Genomic DNA, 19,722 nt, shown 5'->3' with positions numbered 1-19,722 from the left:
TAAAAATCCTGCATAGTTGTACCTCTGCCCTCAGGGTTACAGGGAATATATATGTAGTTACTGGCATGCTGTAGCATAGCATTCAGGAATTGATATGGGATCCTGGATACTGATGCCTGTGACACCCCCAGCATGCCCCCTTGTCATTCTCTGGAAGATTACTGTAGCTAAAATTCTAAGTGCTACATATACTTTGGTCTTTACAGGTATTGATTCCTCTCAGTTTGTACTTGCTGTCAGTTGAGGATGACAGACATTGCAGAGTTAGTGTAGTGTGTCTCTATCCACTCTTTAGTGCTCTATGATTTCAACCTCATGCAAACCATAAAAAGTTAAAAATGGCGTGCAAACTTCCCATCTCTTATTTAATTATAATGAGGCAGTTAAAAGATTTGGCCATAAATTATTTTACCAGCTCTGAAATAAAAAAAGAGGAACTAGTTATTTCAGGTCATCTGTGGGAAGCATTGCAACAAGATAGAAAATATATATCCTCAGCGTATAAAATGGCAAAAGAGAGAAAATATAATAATCATATTCTGTTATCCAAATACTGGAGAGAGAAATTGCCATCCCTAGACAACAGTAAAATAGTAGAGGCGTTTAACTTAACATTAAAATCCGTATCACTTCAAAAACTGGTCTTTACTCAATTGATGATATTTAACAATGCATATTATACCCATCTTACACTTCATAAATTTGATTCAAAAAAGTCACCTACATGTCCACAGTGTGTAGATCAGACAGCAGACCTGTTACACATGTTCTGGAGTTGCAAGTGCATTTATAAATTATGGAATTCTTTAAAGTTACAACTACAAAAATGGGTTACCAAAACTCAACACTCTCCTGGGAATTTCTGATTTTACATATTCCACGGAGAATTTGGACAAAACAAAAAGATTGTAATTATGAATATTAGTTTACTAATGAAATTATATATAGCCACAAATTGGTTGAACCCAGCACAGGTGTCGTGGCAAAATTTCAGGCTGTTAGCGATTAAGCATATATTAGCACAAATTGTTAATTAGAAATAATAAGAAAAGTATAAACAGCATAAAAATTTGGGAACAAATCTTTAATATTATTTTGGCGTAGCGGTTCCTATCCACTTTCCGTCAGGACATTCTGTATGTGTACCAACACATTCTTGGATTAGATAGAAAATGTAGAAATAATACAAATTATTGGCTTGAGTTGGTTTATAATTGTCTATTGTAGATGCTTTTATGTTTAATTTTTTGTGATTTTAATTTCCTGTACTTGGTTAAAATGATATTTATTCTTAATGTATTATAGGGAAATTCAAAATGGAACTAAAACATTGGAAGCAATATTGTACATAATGTAAATAGTGTGTGAAATGTATAATGGTTTGGCAAAACAATAAAAATGATTATTGAAAAAAAAAAAAAAAAAAAAAAAAATGGCGTGCAAACATCCTTCTCCTTCTTGGCCATGGTCTATTAGCACCAGCAGTAACACAGAGTTGAGCCTGTTGCACATACACATGCAGAAGAGCAGCAGCAGCCCCTAACATTCTTTCTGTGTAGTATAGTTTCTGTGACTATTCCAATACGTTGGAATTCAAGGGCAAAACCTACACTGAGTGTATATGATTACTTTATAGCTTGTTGAATAGTTCCTCCAACTTGGATTGGTTGATTAGCATATAATTCAGCTACTTATGCTGTAATTAGCATGCCATGATATATACATGGTTTGCTCAGCTCTACACACCATGTAGAGTTGCTTACTGAATGCAAATTGGCGGGCTACTGTGTGTGAGCCAAGCTGCCATGTGCACACAGTTTTAGTGACCTTTGTAGTATTTATTGAATCCTGACCATTATGATATGTAACTTTTGACAATTTATTTAAGAAAAAAAGGAATGCAGTAGAAAAAGGGATCAGAAAAATATGTCCAAAAATGACAAGGTGTCAATGATTCTTTTATGAAGTCTGGGGAGATATGTGATTGCTGTAAGATAAATTTTAAAAGAATATTGTGGGTCTATTTTGAATAACTGGAGTTCATTTGACTAAACTGTAATTAATTAATTTCAAAATATTGAAAACATTGGGAAGTCATTCCCTAGGATTTACTAATCTTCCGTGTAAGACTAGATTAGTCCTACACAAAAGCGCCAGTCTAAGAGTATGATGGCAGCGCACCATGCATATTAATGAGGGCACGCTGCCTCAACTCTAAAGCTTACGCAGAGCTTGGATGAGTATAGGGGGCGTGTTGGACTGCCGAGCAGTCCAAAAATCCACACCCCTGCAATGAAAAAACGTCGCAATTTCAAGTTACATGAGCGAGTCCACTCACATGTGCACAATGTAACACTACACTCCCCCATATGTTAAACAATTGACAAAATTAAAAATAGAAAGATTTTTTTTTTTTTTATTTCATCTGATATAGCTGCCCGTATTTGCACGTGTTTGCGCGGGTCTGCCCATTGCTTAGTTACAGATAGCAGCTTAGACACCAGAAGAGGATAATAAGAAAAATATATACAAGTTAAGCACAACAGTGATAGCGTAGTGGTTAGAGCCTTCACATAAAGAAGAGACATTCTAGGTTTGAGTCCCACTAGTGCGCGTTCCATTTTCTGTTGGAAATCTGTATACAAAAATATTTCCTGACATTTTTTATGTATAAGTTTTGTAAAAAACATTGAAAAGTTAAATGTAGTAATGAATGAATTATATATATATATATATATATATATATATATATATATATATGTATGAATGGTAAAATGGTTATGCATTCGGAGGCATGAGTACCCTATTTTAAGCAATATAAACTACTGCTAAGCACATTTTACCAGTATTGAGCATATTTAAATCCAATTGCTCATAGTTGTGCACTGCATTAATCAGCACAATGTGTTTGTGTGTAGCTGCACACTGCGCTAACCAGCGCAACAACAACATATTTGCACGTAGCTGCGCACAGCCCTAAACAGCGCAACATCGGGCAACATTGAGCAACGTCGAACAACGTTGAGCAACGCTGGGTAAAGTCGGGCAAAGTTGAGCAAAGTCGGTTAAATACAGCCACACCTCCTTTAATGTACCTTAACCAGTCAGGTATGCCCAGTAGGAAAATAGGGCTCTAACTCAGGATACCATGCACTATAGTCACAGTCCTTAACCACTAAGCCATAACAGCATTTCATAAGCATGCACTTTCAACAGACACATTTATTTATTTATTTATTGACATTTGTTAACTGGGTTAGTCCACCTGGGATTTTGTCCCATTTTTAGTGGAGACCTGAGGAGAAAAGATCCAGAAAATACAATATATGATTACAGTACAAGAAAAACAAGTATTACAAACAATAATAGTAAGCAATAGAATTAAACAACTACATGTGAAGATTATAATTAAAAAGAGAAAATAAATAAAAAAAAATACATTCTATGTTGCTGAATGATGGGGGAGAGTCAGGAGTGTCTGTAGGATCTACTGAGAGTGATGTGAGTGTGGGGGAGGGGACAGCTAAGTAGGGTCATAGCAGGGACAGGTTCTGGAGTTGAATAAATGTGCCGTCAGTTCTTTTTTAAATAGTGGAGAGTGAGAGATAGAGCATATATCCAGGGGAAGTTTATTCCAAGCTTGGGCCACAGAGTATTTGTAGAGTTGCTTACCTACAGACCTATTAGGGTGGTAGATATCGATCAATTGCTGATTTGAGGTGCGGAGTGATTGAGAAGGGGAGTAGATAGAAACAAGGAAAGATAGAGATGGACAGTAGGAGGGTTTAAAGAGCATAGAGTGCAGCATGTGAAATTGGTAGAGATGTAGTAGTTGTGGGAGCTCCAGCCATTGTAGAGACTTTAAGGCAATACAGTGGTGCTTGTTGTGTGGGGAGTTGGTAATGAATCTGGCTATTTTGTGGTAGGTTTGTTGAAGTTTGTTCAGGGTAGTAGTTTGAATATTTGTGAGAACTGGGGCGGCATAGAGGAGAGAGGGGAGGAGAAGTGCTTGTCCAAGGGTGAGTCTAGCCTCAGGAGTGAGGTATTTTCTGTTGCAATAAAGGAGACCTAGTTTCTGGTGTTTTTTCTTTATGCATTGCTGTATATGTTGATTGAATTTTAGTTCATCGTCAGTTATGACCCCTAAGAGTTTAGTGTGGGTGTCAAGTTGGATGGCTGTATTATTACAAGACTTAATGACAAAGGATGATCTATGTTGAGCAAGAGAATAGGGGAGGAAGAGCAAGAGTTTTTTTGGGGGGGATTGAGGATTAGTAAGTTTTTTGAAAGCCATTGTTCGGTGTAGAGTAGAGCTTTTTGGGTTAGAGTGTGTAGGTCAGAGATGTTGGCTGTAGAGATAATAGTGGAGTCATCAGCTTATTGTATGAGAGATTACTGATTGCAAGAGGTGAAGAGGTCATTAGTGAAGATATTGCATAAAAGGGGGCCTAAGATGGAACCTTGTGGAACACCAGTAGAGATAGGCAGGAAAGGAGAATAGGAGGAGAGACATTTGACAGATTGTTGGCATCCAGATAGATAGCTAGCGAACCAGCTGAGAGTGGAGGAGGATAGGTGAAAGTTTGCGAGTTTTGATAGAAGTAAAGGATGGGATACTGTATCAAAAGCTTTGGAGATATCTAGAAAGAGACAGGAGGTAGGTTTATTATTGTCCATGGATTCTGCAATGATGTGGGTGAAGGAGAATAGAGCAGTAGAAGTGCTGCAATAGGGACGAAAACCATGTTGAGTAGAGGTGAGTAGGTTGTGATTGAGAAGGTGGTTTAGAAGCTGTGTATGTATACATTTTTCTAGTATCTTAGATAGGGAGGATAGAATAGGTTGATAGTTGGTAGGGTCAGTGGAGTTGCCTCCTTTATGGAGAGGGGTAGTGTAGAAAATTTTCCAAAGAGTAGGAACAGTAGATTCTAGCATATATCTATTAATTAATATAGTCACTGGGTAGGCAATAGAGTCAGCTGCAAGTTTGAGGAAGGAGGGAGGTAATTTATCAGTAGAGAGAGAGAGAGCAGGGTTTATGTTTGAACAGTAGAGATTTGATGTAAGAAGTGGAAAGTGGCTGGAAGGAGAAAAAAGTGTTATTGGGGGTGAGTGTTGGGTCTTATAAAGAGTAGGAGTTAGGTTGAGAGGGTAGGAGATTTTGGATGGAGGAAATGAAGTGGGGATTAAGTAGGGTAGCCCAGCATGTACAGGTTAATCTGGCACTTGAGTAGCTTGGTATTGTGTTCCCATGAAATGTCAGTGTGCTGCCAGAAATGTAGGGAGCTGTTAACATATAAATGATACTTTCACCTGAAGATATCTACTTAATTATATGAAAGTAGAGCTGTCAGTGTACCATCTTAGCAGTAGTGTGTGTGAGCAACTCTCAAAATATGTTGCAGTAACATCTGCATCTTGGACAATTTGTATGTAAGATACAGCTCATGTATATAATGATCTAGCAAAATCCAATTGCACAATATAAGGACATTGGGTAGTGTAATGATACATGTAAGGGACATATAACTGCAGTTAATAGGAATGTAGTGAATACTAGAAGGATATACAAGTTGTTAATTGAGCTATCTTTTACCACCCTACTGTATGTGCATAAAAAATGCAATTCCACACCTCAATCGGTATGTCTAATCTCAAAACATTTGTTGGGACATATGTCCTATTGGTTTATAAATATTTGCATTTACTTCTGTGCATGTGCCCTATTAAAATACCACAATATTGGTGGCCTGTTGCCATCAATTCAACCTGCATGTTGCTGTAATGTCCACTATTGTTCTATATATTCATGTGTTATGCTTGCTTTTCAGCTGTTGAAAATCTGGTGTGTTGGGCTAATGGGAATACTTCGGCATGCTGTTATAACTAATTGGGAATGCTGTTGACTGTTACTAACCCATATCTTTATTAAACTCTCCAAAACATAGTTTGTATGGGAAGGCCAGTCCCAGCGGACCCACCTGTCCCACCTCAGCTGGCCATGGCACCTGGCACCAGCAGATCTGTTGCCCAGCCTGGGACCTTCTCCTCCATTGGCCCTGTGCCACCTTTGGATGGAAGCAAAGCAGGGGTTGGGGCTCACCCCCCCCTGTGCAAGCATGGGTGGAGGAGGGCCACCTATCACCCTTCGAACGGTCCAGGCTGTGATGTGTACAGAGATTGAATGTTCTGTTGCAGAACATCTATGCCAGCTTGAGGCCTGAGTGGCACAAATCCTGGGTCAGCATGCCCTTCCTACACAGCCCCCAACACAGCCACCCTCTGGGCCCTGAAAGTGCAGTGGCGACTGCCCATGGGTGGGGACCTCAGTCCCACTTTTCCATCTGGGGGCTCATGGGCTTGCGATTTCCAAACATCCCTCCCCATCAAAAGTGTTCACCCACCACATGTGTCATATACTGCCCCTGTATGTGTCTTGTTTGTCTTGTCTGTTTACTTCCCCAACCTACCTCCCCAAATATACCTACTTCCCCTACCCTACATCCCACTCTCACCTGAAAAAAAAGGGCAATCTGCTCCCAAAAAAAAAAAAATTACACTTCGTACATAGCTGCCCATTTTGCACACATGTCCACTGGACACATGAAATGTTATTTAATTGGCATTACAACATACTTTGTTGTCCTCACCCCTCTCTCAGGTGTTGAAGGTTTCATATCTACCTCCAAATTTATTGCATATGCACAGCAGTTGCTGTTAAAGATATGGGCAGCTATGGACCTTCCCTACACCCGTCCTGCACATCCCGAGCTATTTTCCATACTGTCTTTCCCTCTTTGTGCCCCTTTTTCACCACATTCCCATCTCCCCATTTTTCTTTTCTTTCAAAGAAATGAGCGCTGGGGTTAGCGGAAGTAAGCACTATTAAGCAGTAGTTAGTGGGTTTGCACGAGTTTGCACTTGTCTGAGCTTGGCTAAGCAATGCGCAGCAATGTGCAAACCCACTTGCAACTGCTTAAATGTGCCTCAGTCATTCTGCATGTGAGGGCCCTTGTTCTGCTCAGGAGCAAAATAAAACACCTCTGTAAGTCTCGAATCCTGGACCTTGCACACACTACACAACATGAAGTACCACTAAGCCACAATAGATATGCATCACATTGGTGTTTAAATAAATATATCATGCATCAGAATGAGTGAATGTAAAGGAAAAATAGGAATACCATGTTCCTAATTTTTAGGGATGTCCCTGATTTTGAAACAGATTTTAGCTCTGTCCCTCTGAATACCTCCAAAAACTACTGACTTTGGCCAGAAAGGTGGTGAATTACACTTAATGAATAATGACAATAATTAAGAGTTAGACACTTCTTTTACTTCAGAAAATGTGTATTTATTATTATTAATTTATATGCTCTGATTCTTTCAATGTCTCAACTTAATGGCAGTAATATTTTAAAGGTGTCCCTGATTGTCCCTGACTTTTTCTTGACTTTTCCCTGAGTCTGTTCAAATATGTACCTGAGTGGTTGAGAGTCTGGCAGAGGCAAAAACACAGAGGCATATCAGCCTTTCTGCTGTTACAGACTGTGCAAATAGCTTTGAAAGGAGTTTCAGAAGAATACCCTTATGTAGGAATACAACACTGAAATACAAATGGATGTAGCCATTTACTGGTAGCAACCAACTGTAAGAATGTCATTGCTCTATTACTGAAAAGACATGTGTGGTGCACAGACAAAAAATAACTGGCTATTCTCTGGCTATCATGTGGATAGGTCCACAGTTGGGAGTTACGCAGACAGACTACTTGCCTTGATAAACTAACATGTACACAGCAACCCTATAAGTCCAGCAAGATAAAATCCACACAATAATACTTATACTCTCTGTACTTCTGCACCCCTACCCAAATGTAGACTATACCTGTGTATGCAGGGCCTACCAAGGATGTAGGTAAGCATACTCACAGTTCTGAAATTTGTCCAGTTTTTTCTGAGCAGCTTGTGCTAATGTCAACACTAAAAAAGCACAAACTGTTTAGAACTGAGTAAATGAATATTCACAGTATAGCAGTTCACAAACAATTCTTTTGCCAAAGGAATACATCTCAATAACTAGCTTTGTATGGCAGTTAATTGTAACAGTTGAAAATAGAGTACATCTTTAGATGTATCTTGGGGTAGCATTTTGAGGGGTGAGTACATTTGTACACTGACAACTGGCTACTGGAAGCAGCAACATTAGGTCTGAGTACAAAATGTAAATCTCTGGCTACACCCCTGGCTTCTGATATAAGGACTATACCAACCTTCTGTCTTAAACAATGATGTCCACAGCAAACAAGGATGATCTCCATCTTGGAAAGCTGAAAAGGCCACACCTACATGAGTCAGCAATTTATAGTACTGGGTTGCTATGTCAGTGATTACTGTAATTACTACACAGCAGGCTGCATGCAATTAGCAAATGGTGGCTATTAATTGGTTAAAGGCCATCTCATGCTCATGTGCAAATTCCTACAAAAGCAGGCTGCAATCTCTGTCAACAAATTCAATCACTCTATTGCGGAGACTGACAGAGAGAGAGAGAGAGAGACAGAGAAAAGGAAAAATAAATATTTCCAAATCGTACAAAAGAAAGGTATGTGACATATATGTATTTACTGGCATGTAGTAGATGTTATTGAAGAATAATCTACATAATGTGAACCATTCATATGTGGCAGCAGTACTTCTTCATGCACAGATGTTCTGCTTAACTACTGCTATGGACAATACTGTGTGTATCTGTAGGCAGTGGGACATGCCTGTGAAGTGTGTAGCTCAGCATTAAATGTCAAAGGTCTGATCCATGTTATCTGTGTTCTGTACAGTAGTGTGACCAATGGCTGTTGGGGGGATTAGTGCTGACATTATATAAACATGGGTGTGACAGAACAACGCATGATAGTCATATTAAAGTGTAGCTTAGCATTGGCAACTGCTGTAGCAGTCTAGTATACTTATCTAGCATCTGTTGCCATATATACCCCCCATGTTAGTGTATGTTCATATGTGACACCTGTTTGTGTTGCAGCAAGGCCCAACAGTTCAGCTGTGAGGTCCAAGGGCTTAAAGTGTGGACCTTGTGTGTGAATGCCACACACGTACGGAGAAATATATATGTGTCATATATATTCACATCTGTATATGTGCATAGAGCAGGGGACATATTGCAACTGTTTGTGAAGGGGGGAGATATATATGTTGTTGAAGGTTAGTATGGGCATATTTGTATGTAGGTTTTAGTGTGTGACAAACAAGACAGCATACAGTGCTGGTATGTGACATGTGGTGGTTAAACACTGTGGGTGGTTTGTTCAGTTTGCAATGTTGAAGCCAGTAAGGCCTGCTAAAGCTACTGGGCTGTGAACACCTTCAATGCATTTATCCCAAGACTGTGCAATTTTATTATATTACCGTACACCTTACATCCTTTGTATAATTGATATTCTCACTATGAAAGGTGAAATGTATATGTGTCTACATATATATGTATATGTAGACCAATGGATGTGTATACGTATATATATATATATATATATAGTTATATATACTTATACACACCTACATCTACTTGTTGCACTAGATTCTCTGTACTGTTGACTGACTGTGATGGTCAATATGTTTGTGAATACGTCAAAGATATGTATCTGTGGGATAGCTTAGTGGGAAATTGTTTATGTCATGGTATTATGGGTCCTTGCTTTGAGCCTAGCAAAAGCTGTGTATTCTGTTGCTAGGCAGAATAAGTGCAATTGCATACAGTGTGATTAAGTCCCTTGGTTTTAACTAGGGTGTGTCATTGGAGGCTGAAGCACTACATCTATGATTATTGATTGGTACCAGTGTTGAATGCAAATCCTGTGTGTACTGTAGTACTACTTGAAGCTCTGGGCCTGTACAGCAAATTATGGTATATGTCCAAATTGCTTGCATCCACTGTTTTGTGTGGTCCCTGTATTCATCACAGATTACATTTCTCAAGATTAAGGTTGTGTAAGTACTGACACACAGTACTGTATAGTACACACTGAAAGCTTATCTTGGTTGTCATATCTTTGTGTCCTGTAATTATGTCTGATGTGTGTGTGTGGGTATGTCTGTAACATGTCCTTTGACATATGTGTGGTAAAACATATAACTGCGTATCTAGCAACATTCATAGTGTACTACAGCAGTATGCAACCTATATTCCCAATTGTGCACATATTTTGGTCACGGGTTTGCCATTAACAAGTTGTGTGGTATAATAGTAATACATTTACTGGACCTTACACTGATTGTGATGGATGATATATTTCTTTACACATCAGCTTGATGTATATCTGCTGTGGCTAGGTGGTGCATCGTGTTGCATACAGTGTGCCAGGTACTCTTGTATAGTCTTATATAGTGATTTTATTTTGTTGCTGTGAATAACATGGCTCATTAGATAGAGAGTGAGCAAGGCACTTTCAAGCAGTTGTGGGTTGAGCAGTGATAAGTGGCAGTTACAGTGTTTCACTCTTGGTTAGCTTATAGGTTGCTATATATGGCAGTTCAGTGATATCTGTACTGTATAATGTTAAATGTGCCATATGATTTGCTCAGACATACTTTTGTATTTATGTCTTCCAGGGATCATGGCCCATAACAGGAACCCCAGTTACAGTAGTGCTGAAGATGATATCATTACTAGCAGTATGATTCAGCACTACCGCCTCATATTCTCATGAACCAGCCAGGACCAGCAGGAGCATACTGCAATGTGGCAAGATGTTGTCCGCAAAGTCAATGAGGTAGGCCTGCATAACCGGACATATGAGCAGGTACGCCACCACTGCAGTGATCTTCTCAGACATATCCATCAGCATGCTGCTGATGTGCATAAACAACAGCTTGCAACAAGAGGTGGTGTTAATATCCACCCCCCCTCACCAGAGTGGATGAGCTGCTCCTGAGCCTGGTGGCACCTGCCCAACAACAACAGCAGCAGACATACACCATGATGGAGGTTGGAGCCATCCAGCAAGCACACATGGAGCATGCAGGTAACATGGCATATCTGTAGTCTACTGTTATCAGTATTGGTAGATCATGCATATGTGAGATGTGGAGTATGTCGTTCAAAGATGTGGAGCCTGTTGTTGTGCAATACTGATCATTTGGAGCACAATCTGTAGCCCTGTGAATGTAAACTGTTGTACTGTAAGACTGAAAACACACAGTAGCAATGCCACAGTTGCGACCACTGACAAACTGTCTCATCTCTATGTAGGTCTCTCTGGGGTGACATCAAGGCAGCGGACAGATGCTGGCGAGTGTGTTCTACATTTATTATTGTAAATAAAAAGTGCATGTCATAGTTAAGGTGTAGGCCATGTACACATATAACACACCTACCCATAATAAATGCTGTGCATGTTTGGTGTAAGAGCACACACATCTCACTAATGTGATTAGCTGCCTCAAACACATGTAATACCCAGACCATCTCAAACAAATGTGGCTAGACTGTAGTGACCATTGGATAGGCACAGTTGATACTCAACATGCACATAACATACACATCTATGTCATACACAGAGCATTTTAACATGCTACACATAAGGATTCCCAAACCCTCTGTAAAGACACACTCCAGTATACAAAATCTCATTCACACATTACACATAATATACCTGAGGGGTAGAAGCCTATCATGGGGCATTTAAACACTCTGCAACACACTACACATTCATGTCAGGGAATGCTCCTTATTGGTCTCCTTACAAACTCATGTAACAACTGGTTGTGAAATGGTGAATTTAGCCAAGGTAGTACAGTTCTGGCACAGCATGGTTAGTGCTGGTTTGGGAAACATTTGTAGCCTTGAGTGACCATCTGATGCTTCATGATGATGGCCCATGGTACTATACCCCATCCAGTTATTGTAACCACAGTACTACACATAGCCTTCATTGCTATACACCTTAATGTTGCGTGTGTGCACACATATGCACCTCTAAACAGTATGCATACCAATCACCATTTGCACAACTGACACATATATGTCTTGTGATGCTATTGAGTGACTAGGTCATATGGCACACATTGGGTATGTGTAGTGTTTAAATATGCAGTTGTGTTTTAGCATGCCATTTCATGGATGAGACTGGCATGTCCACAATATGATCTACACTCACCATAAGTACCGTTCAATGGGTATGTGGCTGAATGGTATTCCATCAATTATCCAAGCACCACTGATGATGTTGTGTGAATACTCATCATTCATGTGCTAAAATTGTGTCCACAGTTATTTGCTAAAGACACAGAGGCTGTAATCAGCATTGGATACCTATTTGACACACAGATACGCATCCAGCAATGGTATGTACACCTGTGAGTTATGGTGCACAGCACATTATAAGGTTATGAATACCTGCACAGCAATGTTGTGTCCATGTATGCATTGTGTTCCAGGAGGAGGGCCATCACCTAATAACAAAACACATACATCAAAGCCATGTATAATGTTAGTAACAAGGACTGACTACACTTGCACTGCATGCTGTTGAGCAACACATGTCCTGCATGCTGACATGTGTGATGTGACTGTTTTGCTTGTGATACTGTACCCCACCATCAGCTGCTATTGTGTATGTTCTGTGATTGCTGGTGTTGTGTGTATCTGCATTAGGGAGGAGTGTATTTTTGTGTGTGTGCATGTGCACATGTGTGCATGTGTGCATGTGTGCATGTGCACATGTGTGCATGTGGTCTGAAGTCATGTTCAGGTCTTAAAGTGTGTTTCCTGTTTTCCTTTCACAGGTGCTGAGGTGGGGCTGGTTCAGTACAGCAGGGAGCCTAATGTCACTGAGACAGACAGTGATGATGAGGATAGGTGTGTTGAGGCACAGGCAGGTTTGTCAGGGTCTGTTGTTGGGCCACCAATTGACAGTACACAAGTCTCCACCCCATCCATGCACACAGTCATACTGCCTGTACATCCATCATCACCATAGCCCTTAGCTGAGGGACAGTGCATGGTTGGCACTGGCCAAGACAGTGTGGTATCTATGGCACATGTGTCAAGACACAGCAGCCATAGCCAGATGTCTGGGATGGTACCACATAGGACGATGCTCAGGGGTTCTTATCAGAGCACTGCTGGTCATCATGTCCCTGGCAGACGTGCCACACCTCTTTCTACCACACGCATGTTCCAGGCTGTCATGGAGGCACAGACATGAATGGAGCGGTACATCAGACAGGGACAAAGGGCACAGAGGGCTCATAACACCTCTGTAAATGACAGTATCCATGACCTGGCAGGTGCCATACATAACTACACTGAGGTCATTGATAGACGTTGGGGTGAGACATTGGATGTCCTCCAGAATGTCATGTCCATGTGTCAGGACAGTGTGGGACAGTTTTGACTTCGACGTGGACGTATGCCAGCAACATCAGCAGCTGGAGGTCGCCGTGGACATCCAACAAGTCACAGCCGCTCCCGTAGTGCCAGTACCAGCCCCAACAATGTTTTGGGGGGGGGATGTCCATTGACCATCCTAGCAGACCACGTGCACATGGCTCTGGCCAGTTCCAGCAGGGACCTGGATCCAGTGGACATATGTCAATCTCTTCAGATAGAACCCAATCTGGATTAGTACCTGATACTGTCTGTAGCACCCCTGCCAGGCACAGGTTCCGTATCCATGGCCAGAGATGGTGATCTGTAAAGCCTGCCAGGTACAGACTGTCGCTGTCTCACAAATCCCCGTATATGGCAGTCACGTGGTGGAACTGTGTGTATGCAGACACACACACACATAAACCAGAAACCTAGGGCAAATACATACCCACACACATTACATCAACATTGGCCCATAACAGTACTCATGGCCCTCACACACACTCTCACACACACATGTCGATTGTATGGCTCAGTGTAGGCCTCTGGCAAACCAACAACACACCCTGTGCATATGATGAAACCTGTGCCACATCCTGTCATCTGTAACATTGATGCAGGAACAGGCTAACATGGTGCTGATGCACAGGGTGACTTTAATAAAGTATAGTAATGGTCGGATGCGTAGCATGTTGTCAGCGGTAAAGTGTAATGATATCCTTGAAGGTGTAGCTGAGCAGGCATGATGCATTAAATCTGTAATTAGCAATGTTGCATTGTTTCCACCAGTGTTCATTCCAATTGTGTTTTGTTTGCTCATGTGCCACTTAGCTGATGTGTGTAGTTGTGTCAGCATGCATTGTACAGTGAACAGAAAGTGTGGGGTGTGTGCAACACAGGTTTGCAGGTGTCCATTTGTGAACATGGTGGAGGTGCACTGTCTGCATGTACATGCATATTGGACACATGGACAGGGTGACATGCCCTGTATTGGCCAGTGTTAACACTCTATAGTTTCTATTGGTGGCCAGTATGCATTGCACTACACACATTTTGGAACTTGAGTACGCATGTGTGTGTATGACACGGGTTGACACTGTGCTGTGGGTGATGCTGTTGTGGCTATCTGTCATTGGTTTGCATTACTAAGGTTATCACTGTCCCAGCTGCATAATCCTTTAGTAATGCACACTGTTCACCTACAGGGTTGCATGGACCGTGCTATCACAAACACAAGAAATTCTCACTTATACAGTAAAAGTGCATTAGTCTCATGGACCCCTGCCATAAACTAAATATATAATAGAAGGTGTGAAATTGTACCAAAAAAGAGTTACATACCAAGAAGGGATGACCTCTCTCATCAGTATCATTAGGAAAATCAATCCCTCAATAAACATACAAGGCAAGCTTCAAAATACAAAATGGCAAGGATTCCAAAGACAACACTAAAGCTTTCTTTAGTGTTGTGTATAATCTACAGGGGAAATCTTAGATTGGGTCACAGTTAATGTAAATGGTCACAAAGTACACTTATATGACTGACATTACCAATTTCTTCTCAGACAGTTTGAATGTGGATTTCACCACCCTGTCATTACACAAGGGCCACATTTCCAGACCTGAAGAATGTAAAACCTGATGAGTCACAGATACTCTAGGTAAAACATCTCTTTACCAAAGTCCAAACCACAGTGGCAATGGTACTGGACAGTGTCCCTGTCTGTGTCATACACAAGCTGACATATGAAGTCACCAGTCACCTAAACACTCTGTCCAGATGCAGCCTCTATACAGGTTACACACTTGTGGAATGATGCACGGTAATGGTGTTCACAGTCTACAAGGATTGAGCTACAATGTCTTGTTCTTCTTTCGGATGCTCCCATTAGGGGTTGCCACAGTAGATCATCTGTTTCCATTTCTTCCTGCCATCTGCATCTTGCACTGTCACACCATCCACCTGCATGTCCTCTCACCACAGCCATAAACCTCATCTTAGGCATTCCTCTTTTCCTGTTACCTGGCGGCTTCATCCTTAGCATCTATTTCACAATATACTCTGCATCCCTCCTCAGCACATATACAAACCAACTTAATCCTGCCTATCTGTCTTGATCTACTAACCTTCAAACCTGGACTGACCCTCTAATATACTTATTCCTAAACCTGTCCACCCTCGTCACACCCAGTGCAAATGTTAACATAAATTGATTAAGGGTATAACTACAACAGATCCTGGAAACTCTCACCCTATAAGCCAGATAAATGTTATCGGGAAGGCTATGGAGCACAGCATTATGGAACTCATTAACAGAGACATTATGAACCTGCAAACACTGTACCATACCCACTTAGGTTCTCTAAAGGCCAGATCATGGATCCTACACCTAGTAGACTTCAAGCCAGTTAACAAGGCTATAGGTGAGAGAGAGGAGGTCCACACAGCCAAGCTATAGCTCTCCAGCAATTCATACCCATCCCGCATTCTGGTATTATACATATCCTCAACAGACTGACCATAAACAATTGTTAGATGATGGACTGGCAACTGACGCACAGATGTAGGATACACAGTAACATTTGCAGCCTCCATGTACAATTCTATATCAGTAACAAGTGGTATTCCCCTGCACTCAGTCCTGGGACCACTCCTGTTTGGCATATAGTTTTCTTAGGTACAAGCAAACACAGTAGGTATATGTCTGCCCACATTTGATGAAAATGCATACTGTGGGCTATACTTTATTATCCAGATGACACACACATCCACCAAAAGGGTATCATAGAGACAGATACCTAGTGTCAAAGTCATGCTGTAAAGCTATAAGCCAAAGAAATCATAGTTATCCACTTTTAGAAAACAAAGTATCCCCAGAGTACAACATAGGTAGTAGCCCCCAAAATGTGGAACAGGTACTAATGTATACATAGAGCCATGTGTTTAGTCATCTCTCCTTTGTTAATCACATTACCAAAGGCTTTTGGAAATCCCTCTGTGGAGCACATAAGCAATACAGGATTTGCATGCAGATCCACAGAGGTTGTTGCACACCTATAATGATTAGTCATCTTTGCCAGACTTTGCTTGCTTTGGAACAGGATTCAAATATACCTCAAGCATAAACCCTCACTCACACTCTTCAATAGAAACCGTTATGAGTGGATGTGAAACCGAAGACATAGCCCAGGGATCACTGCAGTGACTAGGCTTATCACTAGCATACAGAAATGACCTAAGGTCTGGAAAGTGCCAGCATGCTCTGGCAAAGATAACAGATGCATTCATGGAGAAAGCAGAGTATCCACCTATGAAATAATTGAGGTCACATGTATGTATATGGCTTTGCCCCACATCTACCTTACATATGTAATGCACATACAGTTGTCATTGTGATATGTCATACACTAGATAAATCAAAACCCACTCCACATTGACCAACAGTGTCACACACAGTCAGCAAGTGCAAGATTTAAACTCCTTCCTATGTACATTATGATACTACAGCAGTATGCATTTACATGACACCCTATACACATTATTAAGATTTTTTTCTTTACACAGGTATATTTGTAGGATGTTGACATCATCAGACTTGGCAAAGATGAGTATACCACTTTTAAAGGGTGTGAGTAGTCTCCAATAAAGGTTGCTCCTCCCCACAGAGACACATGTACTCACACACAGTTGGCAAGTGCAGGCTTCAAACTCCTACTTAACTACATTATGATATTATAGCAGTATGCATTTACATGACTCGCTATACACATTGCTGGGATTTTTTCTTTCCACAGGTATATTTGTAGGATGGTGACATCATTAGACTTGACAAAGATGAGTATACCACTTTTAAGGGGTGTGAGTAGTCTCCAAAAAGGTTACGCCTCCTCAGGGAGACACACACTCACAGTTGGCAAGTGCAAGATTCAAACCCCTACCTATCTACATAATGATACTATAGCAGCATGCATTTACACGACACGCTACATACATTACTGGGTTTTTTTGTTTCCACGGGTATATTTGTAGGATGGTGACATCATCAGACTTGACAAAGATGAGTATACCACTTTTAAGGGGTGTGAGTAGTCTCCAAAAAGGCTGTTCTTCCCCAGGGAGACACACACACAGTTGACAAGTGCAGGATTTGAACCCCTACCTAACTACATTATGATAATGCAGCCATATGCATTTACACAACACGCAATACCCATTACTGGGATTTAGCCTTTCCACAGGTATATTTGTAGGATGGTGACATCATCAGACTTGACAAAGATGAATACACCACTTTTAAGGGGTGTGAGTAGTCTCCAAAAAGGTTGCTTTTCCCAAGGGGGGCACACACACTCACACACAGTTAGCAAGTGCAGGATTTAAACCCATACCCAACTACATTATGATACTACAGCAGAACGCATTTGCACGACACGCAGTACACATTACTGGTATTTCTGCTTTCCACAGGTGTATTTGTAGGATGGTGACATCATCAGACTTGACAAAGATGAGTATACCACTTTTAAGGGGTGTGAGTAGTCTCCAAAAAGGTTGCTCTCTCCCCAGGGAGAGACAGACAGACACACATACACACACACACACACACACACACACACACACACACACACACACACACACACACACACACACACACACACACACACACACACACACACACAGTTGGCAAGTGCGGGGTTCTTAATCCAAACTAAGTACATCTTTACACTTCAGCAAACAATATGGAGTTACAGGGTGGAATACAGACATTACTTGCTGACAGTTTGCCCAAAGGTTTTTTTCACATTTGCTAACCTCAGCAGGCTTATCATGCTAGGTGTATTGTGAGTGTATTGTATGCATAGGCCATGACCATATCATATATGGGTTGATGCACCACATGCTGGCACACACAGGGTCAAACTAGTGGCTAAGCTCTGTCAACCCAATACTGGGCAATACAGTCAGGAGGAGTAGGGTCATACAACCACAACACCAACTGTCTCACATAGACCTACAATATAAGCACCACCAAAACACACATAAATGCACGTTACCATACTCAGAGAATACAAATATTAATCTGAAAAAGGGAGAGTGCCCTCCTAAGCAGACAAGCAAGCAACATGCACCTCCAAGCACATGCCAGAAAACACATAATACACCACAACAGTGTGCCTCACAACAAGCCCTAAGGCAAAACAACATACCCAACACACTAGTAATAGGTGACTTCATAGTCAGGCACACAGATGTTCCACTCACTCGGCTGGACAAGGGGAAGGTTACTGTCAGTTGTCTGTCAGGTGCTATGATCCGCCACATAACACAAGCACTTACATCACTCCAGAGCAGGTACATATATGATGTGTTCTTTGTACATGTCAGTGTGAATGATCTGAGACATACCTCCTAGGACAACATGACAAAAGATATATAGTAGCTCTATGATCATACAGCCCAGGCTGGAATGACCCTAACCTTGAGTAGCATCTTACCTTCACCTACATGATACTACAATATAACAGAAAGATGACAAACCTCAACAACTGGCTGAGCTTCTGGTGTCATTCAAAGGGGATCAAGTCTCTGTCTGCCTGTGATGACATGATAGACAAGCCTCATTGCTTCACTACAGATGGTTTGCACCTGTCGCCCCTATGCTTCTGAATACTGGCCACGGCTCTTGCTGTCCCCATATTACCTTTTTTAGGCAAGGCTCAAAGGTTCATAGGCAGGTACTTGGCTATTGGCCCTGGGGCCTAAACAAGCCCAGTCAAAAAGGTACCCTGGCTTTTGCCACCCAAGAAATTTATTTTCCTGTGCCACTGTCAAGCAGAGACACAGACGTGATCTCCAGGGTGAATTCCCTCTTTCCCATCCAATCATCAAGATTTTTCTTGAAGAGTGCTAATGAGGAGCTTTGTTTGATATAGCTAGGTAGTTTATTCTGGAGTATGGGAAGTCTCTGGGACAGGAATCTATCCCTCCAGCATGTTCTGTTTATTGTGGGGTCAAGGTTTAGGCCCCTAGAGTGTGTAGGTTCATAGGTAGGTACTAGGCTATTTGCCCAAGGGCATTTATAAGCCTAGCAATAATGTGTTGGCTTTCGCCTCCCTTTTAAATTAGTTTCCTGGGCCTCTGTCTAGCCGGGCCACTGAAGTGATCCCAGGGGTAAATTTAAGATTTCCCATCCACTCATCAAGATTCCTCTTGAGGAGAGTCAGCGAGGGGCTCTGCCTAACATAAACTGGGATTCTATTCCAGAGTGAGGGAAGTCTCTGGGACAGAATCTATCCCTCCAGCATGTCCTGTTTATTGCTGTGCTGAGGTTTAATTCA

Source organism: Protopterus annectens, chromosome 1.part0 (assembly GCF_019279795.1).
Source record: "Protopterus annectens isolate FY-2018-M chromosome 1.part0, PAN1.0, whole genome shotgun sequence".
In the NCBI taxonomy this organism is placed as follows: domain Eukaryota; kingdom Metazoa; phylum Chordata; order Ceratodontiformes; family Protopteridae; genus Protopterus; species Protopterus annectens.
Note: the sequence above shows the minus strand (reverse complement) of the source record.